Source organism: Acinonyx jubatus, chromosome A1, assembly GCF_027475565.1.
Source record: "Acinonyx jubatus isolate Ajub_Pintada_27869175 chromosome A1, VMU_Ajub_asm_v1.0, whole genome shotgun sequence".
In the NCBI taxonomy this organism is placed as follows: Eukaryota; Metazoa; Chordata; class Mammalia; order Carnivora; family Felidae; genus Acinonyx; species Acinonyx jubatus.
In genome coordinates this window covers 168,892,884-168,907,553 of record NC_069380.1, presented here as the reverse complement: position 1 = coordinate 168,907,553, position 14,670 = coordinate 168,892,884, and the positions used below count along the sequence as shown (strand labels likewise).

Below are 14,670 nucleotides of genomic sequence, written 5' to 3'. Positions count from 1 at the left end.
TATGTGAAATCAATGAAGATGAGCCACCAACGGGAGAGCAAGAACAAAAATGAGAGCTGAGCAAGTAAGAATTTAAATAGTATGAACAATTCTGCCGGCTGGTCTCCTCACTGCTCATGTGGACCTACAACAGTGTTGTCAGATAGGAGGAAAACAAATCCCTAGGGTTAGTGGGATTACCATATTCCCAATACCCATCTTTATTATCTCATTCTTCATCACACAGACACTGAACTCATTGTTATCGTCAGCATCCGTCCTCATGGTGAGTCACCATTATTACGACCAGAGCCAGGCAAAAATATGAAGGATGCATGGTGAGTATTTAGTATCATTGTTTTCCTTTTTTTTTTATGCTTCTGTTCTCCTTATCTTGCTATCCTATAATTTAAAATATGGTAGAGTTATGTTTTTAATGTGTATACTTTAATATGTCCTCTATATCACTATGTATTTTACACACGTATATTTACATACTGGCATAGAGAAGCATATATACCATACCACATACACTATTCTACATTTGATGTATAGGATTCTCAAGGATTACCTTGAGAAAATATGATTATGACTTTGCTCTTGGGACTTTGCAACCCAATGTCTACATTAGCCACAACCAACTAAAACTACAGAGTAATGCTACCTTTTAGGAAACCTAATAAATGCTACTAAACATGTTATCTGATTTAAAAAATCACAATAGAAACCAAGAACTAGAGAACAACTGGGAACCTTTTTGCCAACAGGAAATCCAGGAAAAAGAACTTGAAAACATATTTTGAACAAAGCCTAAAGCTAACATGCTTAACTTCCATTCTTAGAATTACCAAATGACCAGTTTTGAGTAAAAACTCTGAAATGTAAGACGGTTCTAAGTAAGTTAAATGCTATATGTTTAGTGCCTCAAATAAAGCCCTTGTTTTGAATTGGAATTTTATAGGAAATAGGGTAGGCCATTTCCTTCAAAGGTATGCCATTTCCTTCACATGAAAGGTCAGTTTTTTCCCTGTCCTCATTAAATAAATTGTAGCCACATATTTAAATAATATCATCTTATTGAAAATTCAGATTATTAGCCTCTGTCAATTTTGGTTTGCCTCCTTTTTTATGTATCTTCTGGCATTTATTCTGAATTAGCTGTTTCCATCATACTCAAGCCTTTCCTGTGGTAAAATCAAATAAATCAAAAGACAAATAAAAATCTCCTTTGACCCCATATTCTCTCTGCCCAGTGTCACATCATATCACTTTCCACCCAAACTTAGCTAAAGCTATTTGTAAATTTGAAACTTGACTTATTCAGCCTTCTAAGTGGTCTCCTTGATTTAATTAATTCCTGATCCAATCCATTCTCCAAACCATGAATAACTTTCCTAAAATACAGATCTTATCATGACACTCTCAATCTTTTTTTTTTTCTTAACTTTTTAATTTATTCTTGAGAGACAGAGCATGAATGGGGGAGGAGCGAAGAGAGAGGGAGACACAGAATCTGAAACAGGCTCCAGGCTCTGAGCTGTCAGCACAGAGCCCAACGCAGGGCTCAAACCCACGAACTGTAAGGTCATGACCTAAGCTGAAGTTGGACGCTTAACCTACTGAGCCACCCAGGCGCACCATGACACTCTCAATCTTGAACTCCTCCTATTGCTCTCTGTTTCTCTAGGATAACATCTTAATTTGTGTGTAAAGTTCTCTACCACATGGGGCTCACCACCCTCCTTACCACTCTCAGCCCTTGCTGCTCACTTACACCAGTGGCTCCAGCCCATCAATCTTTCCTGTTCAGTTCCTCAGTTGTGCCATGCTTGGTCTCTCCTCAAAAGTAACTAACTCACTCACCCTTTATTGCTCAGCCTAAATGTCTCTTTTTCATCAGGGTCTTTGTTGGGGTTCCTTGCCACATGCTGTCACTATACATCCCTCTTATAACATTCACCACATTTGTAATAACTGCTTTAATGCATGTACCTAAATTCCATGAAGGTGGAGACATATCTGCCTGTCTTCTCGACCCCTTTAACTCCAGGACTGAGTACAGTGCCTGGCAGGTAGAATGGACATGATAAATATTTGTGAAATAAGGAAATAATATTATGATCTAATAACATAAGGGTTCTATTTTGGAATCTTACAGATAAAACATTTCAAATTCTCAGTCACTCCTTTCTTTCAGGATTACTTCAGTTGGCTTTATCTTTCTAGAAGAAAAATGTTTTGCAGTCCTAGAATGTGTAATCTATTTAACAGACTCAGACTCTGCCATGAATGGAGAACATATTCAGTAGTCATTCAATAACAAAATCAGTGTTACTTCTAATTTAAAAAATGGAGATGTAGGAAGAGAAGACCTTGAAGTTGACCTTCTTACATATTATCCCTAAATGATGTTTTAAAATTTTAACTCCAAAGTAAATACCAACAGTATAAAGAGTCCTCAAAAAATTAAAAATAGAACTACCATATGATCCAGTAATCACCGTACTGGGTATTTACCCAAAGAGTATGATATACACACCTCTAAGTTTACTCTAGTATTATTTACAATAGACAGGATGTAAAAGCAAGTGAAAGTGTCTACTGATAGATGAATAAAGAAGATGTGATACACAGACACACACACACACACACACACACACACACACACACACTCTTTGGAATATTACTCAGCCATAAAAAAGAAGGGAATCTTGCCATTTGAACAACATGGATGGAGCTAGAGTATAATGCTAAGTGAAATAATCAGAGAAAGACAAATACCATATGATTTCACACACATGTGGAACTTAAGAAACAAAGCAAATGAACAAAAAAAAAGAGACAAACCAAGAAACAGACCCTTAACTACAGAGAGCAAATTGATGGTTACATGAAGAGGGGAAGTGGGTAGGAGGATGGGTGAAATAGGTGATGGGGATTAAAAGTACAGTCATCATGATAAGCACTGAGTAGTATATTAAATTGTTGAACCACTAAATTACACGCCTGAAACTAATATAACACTGTATGTTAACTATGCTGGAATTAAAAATTTTAAATTAAATTAAAAATAAAATATTAAAAGTATTAGAAAATGTTTAACAGACTCTAGATACTGCATAGGTATTGGAGAGATACTTACATAGTTCATCAAATCTAAAAGCCATCAAAGAAAACATGGTATATAAAAATTTTAGGGGTGCTTGGGTAGCTCAGGGTCATGATCTCGCGGTTCGTGAGTTTGAGCCCCGCATTGGGCTCTGTGCTGACAGCTTGGAGTCTGGAGCCTGCTTCATATTCTGTGTGTCTCTCTCTCTGCCCCTCCCTTGCTCGCATTCTGTCTCTGTCTCTCAAAAACGAATAAATGTTAAAAAATTAAAAAAAATTTAATCCTGTATGGAGAAAGATATCATAAACAAAGTCAAGAAAAAACTTAATGATCAGGAAAAAAATATTTGCAATATATAATCCAGAAGAAAATGTGGTATATGCGATTATGTTCATTACCTAGTTCTGCAAAAGAAACAACCCCAAAACTTAGCATCTTGGAGCAATACTTCTTACTCTCCATTTCTGTGGGTTAGGAACCCAGGCACAAATTAACTGGGTCCTCTGTTTCAGGGTCTTCTATAGGCTGCAAGTGAGATGTTAGCCAGGCTACAGGTTCATCTGAAGGCTTGAATGGGAAAGGATCTTCTTCCAACCTTATATGGATGTTTGCAGGATTCACTTCTTAAGGACTTTGGAATAAGGGTCTCTGTTTCCTTTTTTTTTTTTTTTAATTTTTTTTAACGTTTACTTATTTTTGAGACAGGGAGAGACAGCATGAATGGGGGAGGGTCAGAGACAGAGGGAGACACAGAATCTGAAACAGGCTCCAGGCTCCAAGCTGTCAGCACAGAGCCTGACGCGGGGCTTGAACTCACGGACCGTGAGATCATGACCTGAGCCGAAGTCGGACGCTTAACCGACTGAGCCACCCAGGTGCCCCAGGGCCTCTGTTTCTTAAGGGCTATTGCCCTTTAGCTCTGTGCCAGGTAGCTTTCTCCATCAGAGCAAACAGATGAGAACAGCCACAGAGAGAATACCAGCAAAATGGAAATCGTGTTCTTTTGTAACCGATCACAGAAGTGATATCACATCACTTCTGCTGTACACTAATCTTCGGAAGAAAGTCCACACTCATAGGACGGGATTATACCAGGGCATGAATAACAGGATGGGAGTTTACTGGGAATCACTTTAGAAGGCTACCTACCACAATAAGATACATGTTGCTTTTACAATTTGGTTAGAAAAATATAAACCTGATACAAATGTGAGCAAAAAACAGGGATGGGCAATTCACATAAGCGCAATGCAAATGATCACTTTGCATTTGAAGATCTCCTCCTCCTTTACAGTAGTCATGGAAGTGCAAATCCAAGTGGCAAAGAGAGGATCATACTGAATCTCAGATAAGACTCAGATTAATTTGTAAAGATGAGGAGACAGCACTCTCAAACATTCATTGTTAATGAAAATATGAATTCTAAGTTTCTAGATTTAGAAATTAGAAATCTAATTTCTAAAATTAGAAATGCACATTTCCTTTAACTTAGAATCTAACCCGTCAAATTAAAAGCAAGAATTCACCCCCCCCCACACACACACATTCTTATGGTAGTACTGTCTCTGCAAAAAAAGTGGAAACAAAATGGAAAGTCATCAGTAGGGAAATAGTAAAATAAAGTGTGGCATGTGTATAATATTATGTAACCAAAGAGAATAAATTAGAGGAAGAGAATACATGCCACCCCCCACCAAGAAAAGGAAGAAAGAGGGAGAATGGCAAATAAAGGTGGCACCAAAAAGCTTAACTGTGAGAACAAGCATGAATTTATATAAAATTGTATTTATTTGTGGCTATGTGAACAAAGAAAATAGATTCATTTTTAATAGGTTAACTCTGTATTAAGTGACTTGGAGAAATGTTATCATGCTTTTATGAGTCTACTTTGAAAATCAATAGCATGCAAGAAAAAGGTACGGGAAAATATGCAACAAGTTTTTAACATGGATTACCTAAGGTGAGTTTATAAGGGGAAATAGAAGGAGAGGTTGAGAAGGGAGCTATGTAAAACACAAAACAAACACCAAACTTTATTTATACATAAAACTGAATATGATTTTAAAAACCAGGTAAAATTTTATCTGAATCATATAAGATAACAAGATAAATGTGTATACGTTCCTATACGAAGAAGAACAAGAAAGAGTCACCAAAATGTTCATGGTGGTTGTGTCTCAAGACTGACAGTCCAAGTAATTTCTATTTTCCTTCTTGTAGTTTTATATATTGACTCATTTTTAAAAAGCCTGTATTATTTATGTAATTAGAATGAAACATAGTTAGAAATATGTTTATACATGTGTATGTTTTGTATACATATGTGCCTATAGAGTCTGTTGTAAGTGATGACTGTGAAATGGGTCTGAAATGATAGCCAAGATTTCTACAGGCAAGAGAGGAGGAAGAGGGCATTTTATGTAAAAGACACATAGAGAGAGATGCTGACTCTGAAATGTGTAAAGTCACAGGGAGGGAAAACAAGACTGGCTTGACTGGCTCATAGGGAATAGGAGGGGTAGGGTGGGGGGGAGAGTAGGAAGAGTCTAAGTTGTACTGAGATTGTGAAGGACTTTACAGATGGTTCAGACTGTATCTAGTAAGCCATGGGGAGCACCACCTGAGTTTAAGATGGCATATAAAAATCTGTTGGAAGATGAACATGGTCCTGGCATTCTGGACAGAATGGCGAACAGGGGCCTGGAGACAGGGAGAGCATTACTGAGGTTAAGTATCTAGACCAAGCATGAGGCAGTCAGGGCTGGAAGTGGGTTATGTCAGGGGAATAAAGGGACACACTGAGTATGGCTTAATGATGGGATTCCTGGCGTGAAGATTTTGAGGAATAAAACATCTACAGACACCAATTATACAAACACACTGCCTTTGTCCTTTTGCTGGTACAATAGAAGATGTGCTAACATTTCTGTAATGACTAAGAATTGTGTGTATATACAGCACATCGTGTGTATATATAGACCTTTATCATTTATCAAGGACTTTACTATCTAGGTCTTATCTTTACAACAATCTAATAAGAGGTGGAAAGAAGAGGTGGTGTCCTCCTTCTCAGATGAAGAAGATAAAGCTTCAAAAAATTAAGAAAACGACCCTACCTTATATAGTTTAATGTCAACCTAAAGATTTGACCAAAACCTGCTCTTTGATTTGGACTTCAACCTTAGCCTTTGGAAGGCCTCCATGGTTTTTAGCATTTTGGACAATATGATCCATGATAATAGGAACCACCAGGGTATAAACAAACCTAATCAGTGTAATGACAGTTAAACAGGACACACGACTTGAGTTTGTTACTAAAGCTGAATATTCACTTTCAAATATAGGGGAGCATTCTAGACATAAAGTGAAAATTTACTTTGCTGGAGGGGTTGTGGGTGGGGGGATGGGCTAAATGGGTAAGGCATTAAAGAAGACAGTTGCTGGAATGAGCACTGGGTGTTATACATAGGGGATGGATTACTAGAATCTACTCTTGAAATCACTATTGCACTATATGCTACTAACTTGGATATGAATTAAAAATAAATAAATATTTAAAAAATGAAAATTTACTTACATACTTCACATGTCAAAATTCTAGCAGGTAGAAAATTCTGCAGTTACTCAACGATGGCTCTGAAAACTGTTATTTTTATGTACAATTTTAAGTTGATTTCTAAAAACACTCAGACAACATTTTCTTAAGCAGTGCACAAAGCTTCAGTTTGGCACTGTTTCAGTAAAATTAGATCTTCTGGTAGGTGATAAGGGAAGATAAGTCCTTACCTTAGTGAATTACTACTAGCGCGAAAAGAACATTTAATATCTGGGTGACAGCATCACTATTAGCCACTATTAGATAATATTAGTATCTGAAACTGGAAGGACTGTCCAAAATAATGTATGTTGTTCCTCAATGAACCTAAATGGGAAGTTTGTGACTATTTGGTATTGCAAATTTACAGTGTAGTAGCAGTAGAAGCAATCTAGTAGCTGACAGTACTGAGCAATTATCATTCCTGTAACATAATGTCAACTTCTTAAAACTTGTCAACTAGAAACTTGAATAACAAAATTATCATAATAATTAAATTGTTGTTGGACTGGAAATTCGTTCTGTGAAATTCATTCTATGGAAATTTAGATTGACCCTGGCTTTACTGAAATTTGATATCAATGCTTAACTTTGATTTGATATCAACACTGAGCACTTTGCATCCCACTGAACAATTTAATATAACTAGTTAGTAACTGTGCATCCCAGAATACTTGCTTCCACCAGTCAGGAAAGAGATGGACACAGAGAAATACTGAGCTTTCCAAATTATTTGGATAGTACTGTTTCTCTTATTAATACCAGAGTCCCCTCAAAGCCTCACAATTAGTACTGATATTATGGCCTGTTTGAGTCATCCAGAAATAGAATTTGTATTTCCTCCTAGAACCCCTGGTCGACTTCATGCCTTTGGCAAAAAAGCCCATGTGTTATTGTCAGCATTAAGGGACTTGTGTCTGAAAGGGTAGCTGATCCTGACTTAGATTCTTATGCAACGATAAACACAGTATTATCCAGAATAAACTGCAACTGATCTTAACTAATTTCTTGGAAAGTGTTCTAGGTATTTTCCAAAAAAGACTAGAGAAATATAGGAAGTTAGCCAGCTTGGCATCGTTTATCTGAAAAACCTGCCAAAAGTCTGGCCCCATTTGCCAGTGTCAATACTCTCGAGTGCAAACATATTCTTGTGCGAGGGACATTATGTAAGCTAGAAATTAATCTTAATTAGTCATTCATTGTCCAAGGGTGGATGCTGCAGAAGAAAGCCCAAGGAGTTTCAGAATCAATATATTTCAAAGTCTCTTGTGGAAATATGCTTAACTACCTTTTCAATAAGGAAGGCCCTTGTAGAACTTGTCTGAAACCATGTTCAGGGCTGGTCCTACCACAAGGGGTTCCAGCGTCTTCTTTATATCTTTGTCTAAAGCACTGGAACCACAGATGTGATCAAAAACCTTTTGCATTCAGCTACAGTGGGCTTTATTCCAGTTATCCTCTGTCTACATTGCAGCAGCAATGAGTAGAATGGAAGTCAACCTGAAAAGGTCAGTCCTAGTTCGGCTTTATTAAGTAGGAAGAACATCTTTATCTCTAGGATCTTATAAATTTGAAAGCTTCTGTTGTTCACAACTAGCAATACAGATATAAGGCTAATACTACACTATCAAGTCATGTCAAGACATAGCATGACATCAATATGGGATATCAAGATGTCAGTGTGACATGTTTAGGAACAATAATTCTTTAGCACTGTCAGTCAGAAAGGAATCTTCCACTTTTAGTGGAAATTTGGGCAAGTCACTGTAACTGGGGTTCACTCGCTGACTTACTACCCACCATGGGGGGTGGGGTGGGGCTGTTCACAAACCCTAAAATTAATCTCTACAAGAATTTATCTAGCGTACCTTATTGAAAAAGTCCCTTACAATACCAACCAATGCTTCACCTGCCCCTTCCTATCCATTGCCCTTCCTTCTGGGATTAAATACAATCCATCTCTCTCTTTATAGCTCACACTCAAAACTCAGAGATCCGAGAAGAGAAATGAGAAAAGACACACAAAAAAATATCTTCCTAAGGCCATGGCCTCATTTCCTTCTGGCTTGGCTCCTTGTCTTTGAGCCCCAAAGAATGTGGGCAAATGTTTGTGTTTGTGACTGAGTTAATAGGAATGAAAAAATGAAGAGGAGGTTCAGTTTCCTCTCGTCAGTTCAGAGATCAGTTTCTGACTTGGCTTTTCTACATTCTCTAATGTAATGGGCCTGCCCAAGAGAGAAGAGAACAAAGAAACTTGGATGGGAGATCATGTCTTCATCAAGCCAAGACCACTCAGTGTACTAATGGAGGACAGAGAGGCCAGGCAGGGCCATAGGATAAGTGTTCAAAAACGCATCTACTTAGACATAAGAAATGCTATTCCCAATATCTCATTTCTCTAAATACTCTCACTTATATAACCAGAAATTCTTTTCCCCTTCGTTAGTTCTACTTTTGTAGCTTCTTCTGAAAATGATCACTTGTTTCTTTTCAGTTTTATATCTTGCATTAGGTCATTTTTCTAACACTAGCGATGTTAAAAGCTGTAGATTTTCTGCCAGAGAGTTACTCATAAATCTCATTAGTATTAAAAATTTAAAACTTCATGAAATTTGGGCAAAACACAAAACTACTATTGTCAGGATGTTTGAAATCTTTTGGAAATGAATATAAGACTTTAAATAGATAACATGGTGACTAAAGATATTAGTCATAGTAATAGCTGTCATTTATTGAGCACCTACTATGAACTTAATGGTACCAATGGTCAAGTCCAATTAAAACAGCCTCTATTAAAGGATAAAAGGTATTTATTCTTCAACACAAAAGAATGGGTCTTTTCAAAGTGACTTCTGGAAGGTATCTAAGAAACACAGAAGCATAGTTTCTTTGTGAGCCCTGTCCCTCATACCAGAAATGGAATCATGGAGGTTTTGAGTCATTAAAAAAGTACTGGTCGTGACTGATGCCAAACAGTGGTGTGGAGAGGCTAAGAGAAGAAGAGTTGGCCCAGTTTTGCCACCATGATCTTGTGGATTTTCACAGCCCTTAATTCCACAGTGGGGTCTGGACGTGAAAGTCCAGAGTCAGCTAAGAAAGGCAGTGGACAATTGGATAATAACAGGCTGGAGCTCCAAGGAGAGCTGGCAAGGTGCCTTTTTAGGTGCTTCTGGCACACATTTGCCATTTTTCCTACTCTTTACCTCTAGAATAATTTCAAATAATAATATCTAACATATATTCAGTATTTGTTTTGCTCCAAAGAATTTACTATATTATCTCACTTACCCAAATAACAACTTATGAGATAGCTAATATTATCATTCTCTATTCACAGATACAAATACTAACATTCAAGAAGGTTCAGTAACTTGCCCAAGATTACACTGCTAGTAGGCGGTGAATCTGTGATGTCTGACTCCTAGTTGCTGTGATACACCCCCCTCCCTTGCTGTATCACCCTTCAGACTGCCCTATTCCCTATGTGCCTACACTATTTCTTGAGCAGTTTTCCCTCTCTTGCAAGTTAACAAGTCACATTACAATTTTTGGAGATTATATCCCACTTGGGAAGGTCAGACAATCACTGGTGCGTTGTAACTAGAAGTGGAGATGCCCCTCCCCACCCAGGGTAGGGACACATAAAGTGTCAGCTCTTTCCTATGATGAGGCCAACCCACAGCATTTGTGAGGATAAGAAACCCAAGTCATCCAACAATCAACCAGAGTTCATTTGTAATAAACACATGAAACACAATAGGTTATAACTACGACAAGAGGCACTGCAAGATCCAAAACTACCTCCTAAATTACCAGTCTTGCTACTTCAGGAAACAATAATGTACATGTTACTAATATAGTACTGGTTCCAGTGACATGGTAGATTGAACTAACTGATGTGTAATGTTCTCCTAATACAATTACATAGTGAACAAAATATAGTATAAAAATTTAAATCATAGCAGAGCTCAGAAAAGAAAAACAGTCAAGTTCCAGAAATAAAAAGTGAATCCAAAGTCAGAGCTCTGAGAAGGTGCTGTTGTACAAACCTTGATGCAGGAAGCCAGGCCTCTACCGTCCTATGGCTTCACCATCTTTATTATGTAAGTTTCAAGGCCACTGTGCTTATTTTCCTCAAGTTGATAAAGAATACAAGAGCACAGGGGCGCCTGGGTGGCGCAGTCGGTTAAGCGTCCGACTTCAGCCAGGTCACGATCTCGCGGTCGGTGAGTTGAGCCCCGCGTCGGGCTCTGGGCTGATGGCTCAGAGCCTGGAGTCTGTTTCTGATTCTGTGTCTCCCTCTCTCTCTGCCCCTCGCCCGTTCATGCTCTGTCTCTCTCTGTCCCAAAAATAAATAAACGTTGAAAAAAAAAAAAAAAAAGAATACAAGAGCACAGAGGATGCCCCATTGGAAATTTTATGGATTTTATGGAAATTTTTATGGATAGGCCTAGAAATGGCCCACACAACTTCCACTAATATTGCCTGGAACACACACCTGACAGCAGCTGCAAGTGTAGCCTAGCTGTGTGCCAGGAGGAGGAAGGGCGGTATTTGGAGGTTAGAAGTCCACATCACAATAAGCAAAATACTTCTACACCTTCTAGATAAATGGAAGTTGGAGAAAGAAGTAGAAACTCTTTATGTCTCAAGTGCTTACATGTTCAGAAAGAGAAATTAAGGAACTTTAAAGTAAATTAATAGTTGAAAGAAAGTCTTTCTCTGTGGGGACATGTTTGTACCAAACTCTCATGTCTGTAGGTCGATCCCATGTCTTCATACTTCTTCATCGGGGTGAAAGAACAGTATCCAATTTGACAGCAGAGAAGGATGCTTTACTTTTCCAATAATGAATTCTTATATGCCTAATAAAGTTATTTCTGGATGCAGGGAAATAGGTTTTCCCTTTACTACTCAAAATTGGCACGTACTTGCTGCTTTCTGTAGAAAGCTATGAATGTGTAGAATTCAGAAGGTTAAAATATCTGCATATGTTTTTAGAGATAAATCAGTTCAAGTGACAAGGCCAAATCTACTGAATTACAGATATATTTAGTCATATGAAAACATTAGTTTAATTTTTATATTTTTGTGCATTTTCTTGGTATTCATCTCACCTAAGAGTTTAGTTTTGCACAAAGGTTTAGACTTGGTTTGATTTTTCCTAGTTGGCCCTAAGATTTGAAGTTTGTTGGCTAAAGATGTCAAGTAAGAAGCTAAGGAGTAAGAAACAAGAAGGGGGAGAATTTATTTGGTTTTATTTTCCCTGTCTAGAGGCTTTTGTGAGTTTCTCTTTCTTTATCCATGGTATATGAAAATCCTTAAGATGGCCTGACAGGCCCCTTGGTCTACACAGGGAGTCTCACTGTCGTACAGAATCACTGTTTGTTCTTCCTTTTTCCCTCCCTCCCTCCCTCCCTTCCTTCCAACTGACATATAATTGATATAGAACATTGTACTAGTTTCAGGTACAAAACATAATGATTTGACATATGTGTACGCTGCCACAATGTTTAGTTAACATGTATTACCACACAAAGTTATGATTTTTTTCTTGTGATGAGAACTTTTAAGATCTATTTTCTTAGCAACATGCAAATATACAATACAGTATTATTAACTATAGTCACCACGCTGTATATTACATCCCCAGGACTTATTTATCTTATAACTGTAAGTTTGTACCTTTTGACCACCTTTACCCACTTTACTCACTCACTCCCACCTCCCACTCTGACAGCCACCAATCTGTTCTCCATATCTATGAGTTCATTTTTTAAGATTCCACATGTAAGTGAGGTCATTTGTCTTTCTCTGACTTATTTAACTTAGCATCATGTCCTCAAAGTCCATCCACGTTGTCATAAATGGCAGGATTTCCTTATGGTTGAATAATATTCCATTGTATATATGTACCACATTTTCTTTCTTATCACCATGTTTCTTCCTTTACCTTGCCCTCACCAATGCTTTTCCCTCTGCCGGGAGTATCATCTTTCTTAATTCTTAGTCAACCTTCAAATATCAACTTAAACCTTGTTACACAGCCACACCACCTCAGGGAAGCCTTTCCTGACCCACAGCCTAGATCAGTACCTTTAAAATACACTCTGTAAAACTGGGTACTTTCTTGTATCAACTTAAAATACCTTCAATTAAATAATTACTTGCAAATTTTGTTATTCAAAATTTGTTTCCCCTATGAGAATGTAAGCTCTGTGACAGGAAAGGCCGTCTGTTTTGTTTACCACTGTATTAGTTGTCAGTTTAGTACCTGGTTAAGCATCAAGAGATAGATGGTAATTAATGAATATTATGATTATCCGTAAATAGTTTAAAGAGCCTTGCCTCTCTCCCTTTTATGGAGCTCCATGGCTTTTCACTGAAGGCCACAAGAATACATCCAGACAGCTAAGAAGATCCCCATTCATCCCCATTCATCTCTCTCTGCTGGGGCTTACTGGTGGCTCTCATCTACTTGTAAGTGTTCCAAACACAGCATGGTGGAACCTGCAAGGGGAAATAAGAGGATGGGCAGATACTGCCTGTGGCCAGCTACATGGAGGTAGTTTAAGAGACATAGTACACCAAGCTTCTTTAATTGTGGACATGTTATTAGAGTAAAACAGGCTGGGAAACCAAAAACTGTATTGGAAAAGTTTGAGATCTAGAGGTAGACTTGGGCGTGTCTGCCTCCCATGATAATGTTAATAATATATATAGTCTAAATCTCAAGAACATTTTCTTTGTACCATGGGGAGTAATGCTGTTGGGCTGGGCTTTAGGGTGTCTCAGGTCTCGGGATAAGCACTGCCCATCTGGCTTCCACTCAACCACCTGAGGAAACTGGGATCTCAAACAAGAGAACTTTTCTAATTCTTTCATGATTCCACTTCTGTCCTTGCCAATGGGCTTATGGAGGATTTTCTCAAGGCTCCAGCTGCAAAGAGGTTGTCTCAGGTCAGTGAAAGATACTGGGCCATCATCCCCTGGAGTAAGACTAAATAAAACTGTAAAGTCAATAGGGCTGTGTTTTTCATAGGGATGCCTGAGATGAGTCAGGTTATCCAGGGCCACTGGACCACTCTCACCAACATGTGGTGTAGACCTGACCTGGGATTCCTTACAGCTGAAGCAGAGAACAAAAGACTCTGAGAGAGGTGTCCTTTCTGTGATCTGCAAAGTGGGAGTCTGTGTTTCTACCCTTTGTTTAAAATTCTGCCTTCTGTTTAAAAAATCATTATTTGGCTTGTAAGGACTGACAGATGATCCTTGCTTTAACTATTTCTGGAGCAAGAGGTGAATAAATTGCACATCTTTTCTGCTAAATCCTGAAAGGTGCTTTGAAACTAACCTTGCTACGAGACAGGAACTAGTAGCTCCCTCAGCCAATGGGAATCTTCCACTTGGCATTTTGGCTGGGACTTTCATTCAACCAGACCCTCACCAGGCACGCCGCATGCCTTTCCTCTGGAGCCCAGCCTTCATCTTGGGTTTTGCCCTGTGCCTCTTCACTCACGGGCTCACTTTTACCATATTGGTCTGCACAACTGCTTTTCACAGATGCATTATTCTCAACACAAGCTTTCTCTGAAGCCATCTAGGAAGTAAGGTTTTTTCATGAACGGAGCCTCAGTTCTAGAGCCATCTATTTGGTTGTGATAGGCAGATGGGTCTTCCCTATACCTAAAATGTCCTTTTCTTTACGTTTACCCTTGTCTTTTGTTCACAAAGGAATCTGAAACTGGCTATATGTGCACAATGCTCACAATATCACGGCACGTAACTTCCTGAGTGTCAGCAGATGCGCAGTCTGGGAAGAGCATGAAGTATAACATCCTGACTTAATTCTCTTATGTTGTTCACTTTCTCTAATGTTTTTTTGTAGGTCCTTCATTAATACATGAACTTGATAATATAACCTGATAACCTGCATAGATGACATACATTACCCATAGAACTAGGAAACTTACAGAACAGAAACATA

At 38.3% G+C, this 14,670-nt stretch overlaps 1 long non-coding RNA gene across 3 annotated transcripts in view; it reads right to left on the bottom strand.

Moving 5' to 3' along the window:
• Window positions 1-14,670, bottom strand: part of LOC113603343 (uncharacterized) — a 144,192-nt gene that overhangs the window by 48,845 nt on the left and 80,677 nt on the right. For 2 of the 3 annotated variants that reach the window (XR_008300061.1, XR_003424915.2), the window contains exon 1: window positions 1,972-2,062. The exons of the other annotated variant lie outside the window; for it this stretch is intronic. This is a non-coding gene — a long non-coding RNA (uncharacterized LOC113603343). Of the gene's footprint in view, window positions 1-1,971; window positions 2,063-14,670 lie in introns of those variants that run through there. 3 annotated transcript variants of the gene reach the window in all.